This window comes from Gallus gallus, chromosome 8 (genome assembly GCF_016699485.2).
Source record: "Gallus gallus isolate bGalGal1 chromosome 8, bGalGal1.mat.broiler.GRCg7b, whole genome shotgun sequence".
Lineage (NCBI taxonomy): Eukaryota > Metazoa > Chordata > Aves > Galliformes > Phasianidae > Gallus > Gallus gallus.
The window spans coordinates 18,461,167-18,475,414 of record NC_052539.1 but is presented as its reverse complement, the minus strand read 5'-3'; the positions used below and the strand labels follow the sequence as shown (position 1 = coordinate 18,475,414).

Genomic DNA, 14,248 nt, shown 5'->3' with positions numbered 1-14,248 from the left:
TGCAGTGTGGGATCCAGATGGATGTTTTTGCTGAGTATGGGATTTGGTATACAAATGCTTTGACTCAGTAAAAAAGAAGTTTTTCCACACGCAGTTAATAAGTCACTACTAATGTATTTTAATATCACATACATTTTAATGTTATGTATATTTAATAGATACTCTAAATGTGAAGATGCTATATTTTCTTGTTAGTCTTTTCTGGTTTTTGGAGTTTTGACTATGCTGGCTTGAATGACTTCTTTTCAGATGGATGTTTTCCATATTTCCTAATGACGAGGGCCTGCTTCTGCTCCACAGGCTTCATTTGCAGATTACAACAAAACAGTGCAGGAGGATTATATTTGTTAAACAAAATGAAAACACATTTAAGGGACAGATATTCTTTCCAAACACTAATGGGATTTTTACCTAGGTCTGCCACAGGAGATTTTCACCAGTGTCAGTTTAGAAGCTCAGTAAACCTCCCTGGAATTTGGGCGATATAATAATGCTGTGTACTTTTTTACTGCCTTCCAGTTCAACTGCTTTACCACTATCAGCAAAAACGTCTTCACAAGATGTTTCATAGGGAGTATAAGTGCGTAACCTCAGCACCAGAACATCCACAAAATTGTCAATGTCATATATTCAACCTCCACTTCCAGACTGCATTGACCACAAGGTTTGTAAGAAATGTAATCAGCAACAGCCAGCTTCTCTACAAGCAATTGTGCCACTGAGGTCCATGGAAATACAGCAGCTGCCCAGGATGTTGTGTTAGGAAATGGTGTAATTCCTGCCCCTACCGGTGAGTATTTTCACAGAAAGAATAGTTATGTCTACCAACATATGCTATACTTTGCTGTCTTTGTCACTTATATCCATAGGTCTCAAACGATTGCTAAAATTTATTTTGAGTTGTTTAAATTCATTTAAATCTGACCTTTGTCTTATTTTTTCTTCTTTTTCATCCAGCTTTTTGGAATAACCATTTTCTTTTTTTGCCAATGAAAACGATTTCAAAAGATTTACTCTTATCAAGATATGTCAGCCAAATTCTGTCCAAAACATATATTCTACTTTTATATGTTTCAGATTGTCATGTAATATCAGGAACTCAGAAATATCATATTTTAAAGTGAAATGTTTTTATCTAAGCTGCTAGGAAAACTAAATATAAGCACAAGAGAATCTAAAGTTTCAAGAAGAAATCAGGATTAAATTACTCAACATGAAATCTCTGGAATGATCCAGAAATATGTGATATGATATTTCCAAACTGCTTAATAACGTTAAAAATAGCTTCCATTACTTCACGCATTGCTCAGTATGACCCATTGTAATTGCTATAGGACTGTGAGCAGGTATCCAGAAGACTCTCTACCTTACACAACATAAATAAAATTGAGAATCATTAAACTTCATATGTCTGTATTGATGATTATACAAAAATTGAAGCAGCAATGCGCCCTGATAGGATGTACATGATATAGATTTGAATTGAAGAGAGTCATATCTAGACAGTTTGACTGAGAACTAAAGACCTGACTCATAGTGAAACATATTCTTAAGAAAGAAAGTTCTGTCAGAAAGGTTATTTCTAAAAGGTGCTGATAATTTTTTGTTCTTCTCAAGTTGCATTCAGATGAGGCATTTACTGTTTTGGAAGTGGCATAGTGTAGCAATTTCTTTGTAACCTAAGGCAAAACACAGGAGAAACACTGTCAGAGGAAATTAAAGGCTTATTAGTGGTGAATAGAAGTTAAAAAGGATTATATGGTTAATAAATCATATGAAAGATCTTGAAAGTAAAATTACTGGAGATTTAGTTGTCAGGAAAGGGGAAAGTATTTGAACACATGGGAATAGACATTAAAGTCACTTTACAGTTCATCTGGGTAATGGTTAATCTGAATTAACACATGATGATTTTGGAATAGATATTTTAAAGCATAAGGACATTTACTTTTGTCATTAGTTCTCTTCTGCTTGCATTTGCAATGAGACTGACCGACTCTGCTTAATGAAAATTTAGGGTTTTTTTTCCTACTGTTAACTAATGATATCTGTATAGTATGTCCAGCCATGTTTCTGCTTGAAAAATACATCCAAGTGTTTACTGGAGTTATTCCAACAGACCCTTCAATTGGTAAATATTTTAACTAGATGTGGTTGCCTCAGTAGATCGAGTAGATTGAGGGAGCCTAGTGCAATGTTGATGTTTGATTTCTGTCAGCAGACAAGTAGGACAAGTGGCTCTTGATATAAAGCAAAAACTGACTGAAGTCTTCTACTTCACAGCTACAAATACCACTCTTGCCAAGAGTCATTCATTTCCTAGAATGGTCACTTCATTTGCAATTTTGAGTTTTGACACAGGATTTTACTGTGTGTTTTGTGATCGACCTCCTGCACCTCTATTGATGACCTCCTCAGAGCAAAATTCTACTTGGGAAATCTGTGTCTATATAATGAGATCTAGTGCCACAGAAGTGTACACAAATGGACAATTATCAAAGTTGTTACAATAGCTACGTGTTCTGTAACCTTCTGTATGTCTCTTCAACAAATACTTTTGAGATACTTATTTTTTCTTGCATCTTACTCATGATTATTAGATGGGCAAACTTAGCAATTCGAGTCAAGTTGTTTTCAACACTAGATTTCTTTATACTGTGTTCCTTGAAGACATTCATAAGTCTTCAAGATACTGCATGCTCTCTTAACTGATTGCTGGCTGTACATACTGAAATTTGACAGGAAAATCTTCTGGTCAAAAGGTATAGTCTGTACTCTTTGACTTGATCCTGCCCAGTGGCCTCTGTAAATAAAGGCAGAACTTTCAAAAAAAAAAAAAAAAAAAACAAAACAAAACAAACAAACAAAACAAAACAAAACAAAAACACAACTATGTTGGCTTTCAGCTTTTTCAGATTTGGAGAAGGAGGTTAGCAATGAATTAGATATACAACTCTGTTGATTTTTGGGAGCGCATGGGAATCTTCTTGGTTTCATAATAGCTCCTAATGCGTGACTTCCTAATTTCATTAATTTTGTTTGTATTTCATTTTTTTTGTATTAAAATATATAATTTTAATTGTATACAATTAATTTGTATTTCATTTTCCATTGATCTGCACTTGTTCATTTATGGAGATGCTTGGTGCACCATGTATGTGCAGTTTGCGCTGACTTTCTACTCCATCTGCACTTTGGTAGTCCACAACACCAACAGTCCTTCAGGGTTCTTGATGTGTCATGACATTGTATTTAGTTAGGAAAATATTTGTATATTTGGGAATGGATGACATAAGATGGATGTCTTTTTTATTCTACCTTTAGGAAAGTGATGAAGAAATGGCTGTATCTCAGAGAGAATAAGTGAAGTTTTACAGAAAACAACCGGAGAAAAGTCAGATTTGTGAGTATTGCATATTGTGAAATGTATATTGTGAAACTAATGAAAAACTTGTGAAATTGGCTTTTACCAGTAGAAGAAAAGCAGAATCTGGCCCATAGGGAGGAGCAGTGAGTATGGAATCAGAATAGTACAATAGTTTTATTTACATAAAGACTTAGTAAAACAAGCTGTGTTATTTTAGCTGAGCCTTCCCGATTTACTATCCAAACACAATAGTCAACGATACATAACTGGCATCTGATCATTTCCACAGAAGTGGAATTCTGTTGAGCAATGCTCCAGTTAGGAGTGGTTTTCCTCTCCAAGTGTATTGCCAGTGAAGCCTGCTACACAATGCTGAGAGAGTGCACACAAGAGAGTAGTAGCCCCAAATGTGCTTTTGGAAGACAAGGGATAATCCCATGTTGTAATAGTAAAATCTCTGTGTTTATGACTGTCAGTACTCTGCTCCAGAGACTTCTGAAATCTTTGGTCTGAGTTAGATTAAGACCAGGGAGCAGCCAAATTTTAGGCAGCTTGGGGTTGCTCACAGACTTTGGATTGTTGTAGTGTAGGATGCTCACGCACAACCTTCCTTTTCTCTTCTACACTCAAAACACAGAACAGCACCAAGGAGACCAGTTCTGACAGAGGCACTGCAGTTCTGCAGCGCTGCTGCCAAAGAGTACAGATGATCTTGCTTTGCTCAGAAGCAAGTGGGAACAAACATGATACCCTAATACAAAATATTCCCCTTCAGACAATAATGTTTTTCCATATTCCCTACTTTGTTTTGCATGTTTAATTCTGTTTTGTCATTTCATTTTTTTCCCTTTTCTCTCATAGTCCCATATTAATGGCATCCTTTAGATACATAGGAGTTCACTGTGATTCTGAATTTGTCACCTTAGTTTGTTTACAGCATTATGTAAAAACCCTCCAATGCTATGAAGATGGCACAAGAAACAACTTTTTCTCTGTGGAAGGACATGCTGTTCATACTAGCACTATCAGAGCTTCATTCCTGGTTTGTTTTCTTTTTTTCTGACATAACTGATTACTAGACATTGGCAGGCCCTCATCTTTTAAGAGATGTAGAAGCTGACAGTGGTAGGTATAATTCGGTTCATGGCTGAAATTCTGCTCTTTATAGCACAGTACTTCAGTTGAAAGTATTATAAAACAAGGAATGTCAGAACTAATTAGTTCATGACAAGGCTATCTTTAGGAAGCAACTATTAATTCCAGGACATGCTGAGAAAGTGCTGCTAGATGAGAGACAGCACTTTCATTCACCATGGAACTAGTGCACGGGGTTAAGTTCTAGATGACAGCCTGTAGTCTTCCCAAACTCTGTTTCTTGTCAATTTTCTACTAGCTGAGACTAGATATATTTCAGAAAGACACAAGACTGATTTTTTTGACACTGCTAACAATTATAGAACATTTTATGTTTTTACCCTTTCTTTCCCACATCCTTGCCTTTACAGATGTTTTTATCAACATAATTTGACCACTGTTTCATTCAGTATGGAAACAAGTGGGTGAGAGGCACACATTTCTTAACTGAATGATATTAACTTGCTTTTCCTCTGCTGGTTTTGGATGTAAAGGATGTATGAAGTGACTATTTGTGCAACTGATATCAATATTTTCTTAACTAGGTAGCTAGGATGCATGTACCTTTCTAGGTGAATCAAAGCTACCTGACGGGTACAATATGGGTAAATTCTAAGTGAAAATATTCTGCATCTTTAGCAGGAAGGAATATGTACTTGTATCTTGAAATTCTAGTGTAGATATTGTGAACTAGGGGAGTGATCACAGAATCCCATGGGACATCTTTTTGTTGTAATAATTTCTTTTTTTATCTCTTCTGCTGCTTATCAAAGGGCTGCCAAAAAATAGGAGGTTCTCATTTTTATTTCTCAGTGAAATTAAGAAAAATAAGTAGTGTTGTGTATGTCTTCCTGAACGCTTCCTGAAACACTCCAGCCGGCATGATAATTTGGGAGATTAAGTTGTTCAGCTGCTAGATTGTTTGTAAACAGTATTCTTTGCATAGATTGTGTTATTGTCCCCCAAATGAAACAGCTGTGGATGTATTTACAGTCTAAGAAAGCTGGAGCATTAATAGAAGCTTGCAGTTTTAGTAATTGTTCTTTAGCTGACGTAGAGGCAAAGCCCATGGGAAACATGTGCTTATTCTCTCTTTTTCGTCTCTAACCCCACCCACATGTTGCCATTTCACTTGAATGGATCAGTGTGCTCAGCATTTAAGGCTTTTAGTAAATCAGGCCTGTGAGTGAATGTTTAGTCCCAAACAGTTTAAAGGTAGGTTGTTGAATACTTCCTAAAATACAGCTGTATTTATGGGAATATTAAAATACAGAAGTTTTCTAAGGTGCAGAATGGAATGCAAAAACAAGGATCACAAAAAATCAAGTGATGAGTTTTCAATTAAAAAAATGGAACTTTACTGTTTGATTTCAAGGTCCTGAGATTGTTTCCTAGGCCATTCCTTTCTATACTTCCTTATACAAATACACTGAACTTGATCCCGAAGCTTTAGTGACTAAGAGAAAATGTTTATGGATTTTTGTATTTAGGTAATTCCTTTTTATAACATCAAGCTCCTGTATGTCTTGAGAATACTTTAGTCCTGTCTTTGTTTTAGAAGGCAACCTCTAATTAATGGCAGTTATGATAGAGTGGAACCAAAAGTTTATGGCACTTCAATCATTTTTTCTTCTAGGTGGACTAGAGAGTGTGTTTATTTACTATTTTATCAGCTTTGCTGTGTTATAGGAAAGGAAAGATGCTAGATGAAAAGAAGTGATGAAAACAGTTTGAGAGGTTGAATAAACTTCACTGTTATTGTATGAATGTAGCTGCTATCCCAATGCCTTAATTGGACTGCCCTTAATTGGACACTCTGGGATGTGGTAAGCAAAGAGCAAACCACACTGAAAGAAGACACCTGTCAGACAAAGCAGAGCTGTGTATTTTTAAATACCTTTATGTAAGACTATTCCCAGATAGAGATTTGCCCTAAAATAACACTAAAATAAATAAATAAATAAAAATTCCCAAAGGTGAGGAACTTGAGAGAAGACCAGGAAGACTGACTAAGGTGTGTTTCCTTACCCTTCAATTTGTAAGTTGTTTTTATAGGGAACATGTCATTATTACTAGTATCCTTATGAGATGAAATATGCAATCTTAATACCTGTGTGCTTTAATTTCCTGTTCTTTCAGTTTTCCCAGAGGGATTTACTAGGTTAATAAAATGATCTTTGCAGGCTTTTCCAAAGCCCCATGAGGGCATTTGATTTCATTTGCTTCTGAATCACCTGTGGTATGGTGGCATCCCAAGAGTGCCTGAAATTGTGCAATGTACAAATATGCACCTTGTGTTGAGTTTTGAATTGTCAGTGCAACTAAGGAGACAGTAAGAAAACAGAAGTACCTCTCTTTGGGGAAAAATTTTAGGAAAATAACCATTTATTTGGCTTATGATGCAGGAAATCGCCCAAACAACAACACTATAAAAAACAAGCACTGAAACCAAAAGCCTTAACTCTGACCCCCAAACATGTCAAGTTCAAACACCTCAGAAATCAGTGCATAACATCTTCCAAAACATAGACAATCCCTTAGGAAAAGGTTTCTCATAATCAGGAATTTCCTTACAGGAGATTGCTCAACAACTCTTAAGCAATATTTCCATTATGTGCGAAGCAAAATCAAAATCTGGTCATGTTACAGCATGCATTTACTTGCTGCCTGTAACTACACGTCTGTTCTTAGACTGTTTCACTCTCATCTCTTTTATAAGGTGAATGGGAATTAGGGACCTAATCCTGGAAACTGATCTTTCCAGTAGTGAAGTGGCACTCTTACTTTAATAACTTAGCTTGTACATTTCAGCAGGACTAGCACCCAATATTCAACCAGTGCAGAAGTACTTGAAATAGTTGACGGCTTTCCTGACCATGGACCAGTTCATTCATGTATTTATTCTAAATGATGAAAATTCCATTCACATTTTTGTTTGATTTAGAATTTACTTTTTGTTGCTCGAAGTTCTCGGCTGAGGATAGGCAAGGCAAATAAATAAAATAACTGCAATACTCATTTGATATACTTCTGGCCTCCAAATATAAGCTGTTAGTCCAAAGGAAGGACTAGGATCTGCTTTTTCCTACAACAATTTGCAACAGAGTTTTGAGAATAAAGCTACAGGAGAAAAGAGACAACAAGTCTCCAATAGGTGAAACACCATGGCAGATTTGCCTGCCTTTTTTTTACAGCTCTCACCTTTTTTATGCCTTGTGACCTAAACTAATAATGGGTAATTCTAATAATATAACTCTGAATTGCTTCTAAAATTTATTTTGGAAGCCAAAAAATTAATCATTTTTTATGCCATAGAAAAAAAAAAATTAATCTCCTGCTGAGCTCCTAATTCTTTTTTTTTCTTTCCCCACTGTTACTTTTTTAGGAAAGTGCTATCTGTGGACGTAAAGACATACGTTGTCTTATTCACAGCCCTGCAACCTCAAAACCCTTCTCTGAGTTAGCGCATTGCAGTTAGTGGCAAGCCAAGCTCACAAGCCAGGAGAGTTTGACATCAGCAGGTGTTGTCTCAGAAAGGAGAGTGCAATGTGACTCCAGAAAAGAGACATTAATTCCTCAAGCTCTTTGTAAAATAAACAAAATGTTGATATTTGTGGTAAGTTGAACATCTGCGTTTCTTCATGAGAAATAAGCAAACTTTGAAAATGCCATTTTCCCCCCGTTGTATTGAACTCAACAGTTGACAAAACTTGGCCGTCAAAAGTACTTCTAAAAGGAGTAACCAATAAAGAGTGGTGTTTTTTATTGTATTGAGAAAACAGATGTACTAACCTTTCTCCTTCTCTGTAACTTTTCCTTTTCCTTTTCCTTTTCCTTTTCCTTTTCCTTTCTCTCTCTCTCTCTCTTTGTGTGTGTGTGTGTGTGTGTATGGCTTGCAAATGTTCACCTCTTGCAGAAGACCATTTCTGGTCTTGGTGTGTTTATTTATTGCCTCAAATTGAAGGCTTACCTTCTCAAGGAACAGTGGCATAGGAAGGAATAAAAAAAAGATCAATCTCAGGATAAAAGACTGCTGTTTTTTTGTTTTTTGTTTTTTTTTGTTGTTGTTCTTTTTTTTTTTTTTTTTTTTCAGGGGGAGTTTCAGCAAGATCACCCAAACTTTATGAAAAACCTTAGAACTAAATTTTTATGAACTAAACATGGAAATATTTGTAAGTTTAAATAGCGTCTGAGAAGTATTTGTGTAAACCTGGGCTATCAGATTTTATTTAACATAAGATGAAGAAGAGAATGTTCCAGGAAACTGTTATGATATATCCAAAAAGTAACATTTAATTTCTAAACTTGATTAACAAAGAACTTTGGATACCCTTCATAGAATGAGGTGTGGTGTACAGGGTTTGTTCTCATGGTGTCATGGTTTACCCATGGAATGACGACCAAAGCTGAAATTCTTTCTTGGGATGAAATGGGCAGTATTAACCCTCAGCTCACCCATATTTTGGATGATTTTCCCAATAGCTGGAGTGGTGAAACTTGCTGTTGTTGTGAGCTAAGCCCCATATTTCACACAATCAGAGATCAAAATGCTGTAACTCAAAAGCTGAGGAGAGGAAACTGAAAGAACTTCACAGGCAGGATCTGACAACAGTTCCCTGAAGCTGAACATGTCACTTGTCACTGATCCAGGCAAGAAATGTTGGCCATGTTGGCTGCTTTCTTCCACTAGGGAAGGGTCCAATGCATGCAGCCAGCACTGTTCTTTCAAAGCCAGCCTCACGTACCATGGGCTGGCACAGAATGGCCCTTGGACTGCCTATAAGTTCGTTCTAACCCAACTGAAACAGGACCACCACCTCTAGTACACAAGGTCAGGGGAAAAAGCTTTTTATTTTCATGACTGCTTTTTGACTCTGGCCTGTTGACATTATTAAGTATGTTTGATTTGTTCTTACTTGAATTAAATGTTTTGTTCAGTTTCAAATGATCTGTTTTAATTGGCTGAGTAAGTGGAAACATTTCAGTTTGGGATAGATCCAAAACAATAACCGCTAACTCTTTTTTCCTGTTGGCTACCGAACCAAAAAAAAAAAAATTATTTAAATATCTTCAGTTTTAACATCAGCTACGGAAGGACTGGATAGCATTCTGCCTTTTTGTGCACCTGAAAACCAGTGTGAAATGTGAAGCTGTGGATGAAAACCAAAGTAAGCTCAAAGAAGATCCCAGAGTAGAGAAGTGAGGGTAGTTTGCTCATTTAGTTGTATTTCTTTCTGATACACTTGAATTCAACCTGGATTCATATCAGAGTCCTTTAAAAGTCAATATTACTTGGGAGTCAGAGTTTCTATTAGTCTTATATAGATATAGCACTACAATATCAATTCTTGATTTTAAAACTAGTCTGTCTTTAGGTGATGCACCTACTCTGGCTCAGAATTAAATAATGTGAGCAGCAGGTTTAGATTTAAACTTTGTGGCAAATTTTAAACTTCTGAAATGTCAGCATAGCTTTTTGGAATAGGGGTTCAAATTTTAAGTCAGAATCAGAGTTACAACTTCCAAGCCAGTTTGACCTCTGGTGACTTCAAATGGGATTTCCAGATCAGCTACAGTAAAATATAATGTGTAGGAAGAGATAGGCTGAAGGAATGACACAATATCTTTTCTTTAAGTGCTCTGATATTTTCCACAAAAAAAAAAAAAAAAAAAAAAGGAAAGAAAAGAAAAGAATTTGACTATTCAAACATAATTTGTCCATTTTGTTAGTGGATTTTATTCTCAGTGTATAGAAAACAGAGTAATACTCAAGCTTCATAGTTTCTCTAAGCAGGTGACTGGTAATATCTTAAAAGACAAGCAATATAAAGAATTGCCTAATACCTTTAATTTAACTTGAATAGTTTCCCCTAAAAACTTTGTGTCTTGCAGCAAAATTTTAATCTTACACTAAAGAATAAACTAAGCATAATTTTTTCTTTCAGTGGAACAATTGTGCATAATATACTCATCCTTGCACAATATATACATTTTGGGTTTTTTGTCAGAAAAATGAGAGGCTAATAACAGAACTGATGGCTCTTTGCAGAAGGAATAATCAGGGTTTTTTTGTGTGTGTGTGTGTTTAATCACTCCAGATAAAGAAGTTGGAGTAATTCTTTCTGATATTTAACGATCATCTTAATTTAGTAGCCTTTGGCTTGTTGGTTTGTTTTTTTTTTTTGCACACTGAGTCACATCACCAAAAAGAAGGTGAGTGGTGACGTACAATAAATTAATACTTATGCCTTGAAAATAGAAATGCAGAATGACTACATATGCAACTATTTATGGAAAATGTAACATGAAAACTCAATGTCCTTACATACACTACAGGCAAATAATAGTTATAATACTCTACCAGACTCTTGGTAAGATACTTTTGTTCACACCTCAAAATGTACTGGTTGAGACTCCAGAAGGCATTATTCTTAAGATCTCACTGGATTTTTCTAATCAAGAGTATATTGTAAAAATAATCTGATCATTCTGAAATAAAGTTAGAATATGTTAATCTAATGTGATAGGATTGTTAGAAACGTTAACTGTGGGTTTGAGTCATCATTTTCCACTATAATTCTGAATTTCCTTCATTGGCAGCAAGCATACCTAGAGCCTTTGCATACTTGGCCAACAGTTCTGACAGATACAACAGCTTTGAAGCTGGGATTAAGAATGTGAAAGAACAATCCCAGTACCAGTCATACATGGACAAGGATCAAAGTCTGCTGTAGAAAAAAAATGCATCTCTTGTGTCTGGATTACTACTTGACTTACAAAAAAGGTGTTGGAAAATGTGTTTTGTTTCCCTTGTAAACTCTGAATGAAAAGTGGTTGGATTTATAAAGAATAGCCTTACATTTGGTTACAATATAATGAAGGATGAAGTATGTGCTGGGTTAAGTTGAATTTATAAAAGTAGATTAAAATATTTGGTTTTGTCTTGTGTTTATTATAGTTCCCAGAAGCTCATAAAGACAAACAGTGAAGAATTTTCCTTTATTAGACTATAAAATTACCTGGTTTTGTACCTGAAAACAGTTATCCACGATGGGTGCTGGTTCAGGGATAAAAGAAAACACATGCAGTGGAGAAGGATGAGGCAGTCAAGGATGTACAGAGAACAGACAAAAGAGACAAAAAGGCTACTGAGGGGAAAAAAAAAAGGCAGATGGTTAAAGGTTAGTTCATACAAGAAAGCTGCAGAGATGAGGTGACAGTGTGAGCATACAAAAAATCTGAATAAGAATGGGTCAAATGAGCTAACAGGTATTGATCTTGTTACAGTTTAGTTTCATTTTCCTTCATCTGTTACCAGGGAACAGGTATTTTTCCACTTTATGCGTGGGGATCAGAAGCACAGGGAGATTTGCTTAAGGTCACCCAGGAAGTCTGCAGCAGAACAGGGAACTAAACCAGGAATTTCTGAGTTCCACACCAATATGTCATCCACGGGAGAACTCACTTCCCCTCTGTGGGAGTTTCTACTGCCAAACTGCATTAGATGAGAGAACTAGTCCCTTTTGTTTATATTTTTTTTTAAACAAAACTTAATTAAGGCCAAATTCAATACATCACAAATATATCAAATTACTGTGAAACATTTAATAAATCTCTATATCCTAATGACAGGATTGGCTAATGATGAAAATGAGATAGCAAGATTAAGGAAAGAGGCAAATAAGAGTTACCTGAGGAGATAAATGAGGTTAAATTATGTTGCAAGAGAAAATAATTGATAAAACTCTGAGAAGTTTTTCTGTGTTGGTAAAAAAACTTGTTTGTGAGGTTGAATATGCCAGAATAGTACTAAAGCTCATTTATTATGAAATAAAATCTGCTGTTTGAATACTGTGTCTCATCAAGTCCCTGGGGCTGTTTACTTAAAGGCAAACAATCTGCCAGTGTTAAAAGTTTTACTCATTTCCTTCATTTCCCAGTTCTTTCTAAAACCTATTCTCTGAAAAGGATGTTGCTCAAGTCATCGATGGAAAAGATCTGTACCTTTAAAACAAGGAAAAAAAAACTTTACGCAGAGTCTTATGGATCCATACTAGATTCTACGTATTTTTTTACCACCTTCTGAACTCTTTAGTGATGATCTTCAGTGTGTTCTGTACATCAGCTCCAGGACAAATGACTCTTCTGTTTGTGTCTGTTAGCTGCCCTGGGACACAAGTTAGGTTGTGTTTTACATATGGTAACTGCATAGATACTGCCAAGCTATCCTCTCTTTTATTTTATTTTTTCTAGGTACAATTACACTCCAGGTATCATCTTACATCTCCACTCTTTGAAAACGTTTCCTAACTTTTCACTTACTTTTAATATTTTTTTTTTCCTAGCTGCACTAACTTTTCACTCATAGCATAAGGAGTTTTGACTGTGCTGTTAGTTTACTGCCTTTACATTCCAACATATTTCTGTGTTCCTGGTTCCTGTTACTCTTCAATTAGATACCAAAGGCAATATGATTGCTCCAACTACATTAGTGCATCCACTTGCTCTTCTCTTAACATCCTTTTCTGTTTTGTTTGGTACTACTTTTCTTGTCTTTGCCAGGCTTTTGACTCCATAGTCATTTTTTTTAATGCGTCCTGACAGGGCATATCACAGGGGAATAATATCCTAAAGCAGTTCTCACAGCTACTTTGAGAAAGGCAGGATGATGTATCAGACCAATGTGGACACTGTTTTGTCTTTTAGCAGGTAGGTGGTGATTATTCTAGGCCAGATATTTTTCCTTGTTTTCTTATGTATAGTTTCAGTACTTGCACTATTTCTCTCTCTCAGCCCTTTAAAAAAGAGTAAGAGTTCTAGACATGCATCATCAATCTCCAAGAGTAAAATAGGCTTCAATACAAGAATGTAATTTCTCAGTTTTATCCAACATCTTGTTTTATATCAATCCTGGTTTTATACAAATCTCAGTTTATAGATCTTCTGCGTCTTCCAAGATGAGCATTCTGCTGTGTTTAAAGGTGATAATTTTATTTTCTGAGTAGAAATGAAGTTTCCTCATCAGTGAGGAAAAAAAGAAATGAAAAAATGCATCCAGGCTTGATCCTTTTTCTTATATCAGATCTTTATCTAGATTGTTAGGGGCAAAAGTAGTGCTCATTGCAAAGACTAATTATCAACTATGATGCTGATGTTGTAATGCAGAATTTATTTTCAGTTGTGGTAGGATATATCAGGTCATACAAAGATTGTGCTCTATGGCAAGGAAAGCTGTAAAACAACGCTGACTGCAAGCAAGTTGGGCAGGAACTGAACACCTGCAATTTTTGTTGGGGAGCAGAGTGTACCACCTGGTACTTATTATTTCTGTGGATTCCCATGTAGTGCATTGCAATTTTGCTTCTTAGAAGGGGGATAGGATGAATGTAGGTACATATTGAAACTCCATTTTGATAAGTAGCTGTTAGGATTTTCCAAGCGTTTAAATGAGTTTGCTGCTTTATTGCTGTTATGATGAAAGTCAGGTCCTCTGTCTACTCTAGTACTTTTGAAAGTGAGCTTTTCATTTTTCTGGTAAGACTGGTATGGAGATTTTGAGTGTTTTCCTTGGTGCTGTAATGTGGATGTAGAAATGGAGATTCTGCTCAGGTATGATAGAATTTGTATTGTGTTTGTGGCTAGTCATTCAGGATCTCCTGGAGCACAGTCTTTAGTGAACTGGTGAATAGCCACTTTGGATTGTCTCCTCTTGGAAGAACCAATTTAACACATCAAGAATACAGCCAA

At 35.9% G+C, this 14,248-nt stretch overlaps 1 long non-coding RNA gene across 1 annotated transcript; it reads left to right on the top strand.

Annotated features, from left to right (window-relative positions):
* The first annotated feature begins 302 nt into the window (after positions 1-302).
* LOC121111399 lies at positions 303-12,264 on the top strand. Its single transcript, XR_005861876.2, has 3 exons — positions 303-790; positions 3,325-3,403; positions 7,887-12,264. It is a non-coding gene; the product is annotated as an uncharacterized LOC121111399 (long non-coding RNA).
* Positions 12,265-14,248: the final 1,984 nt, after the last annotated feature.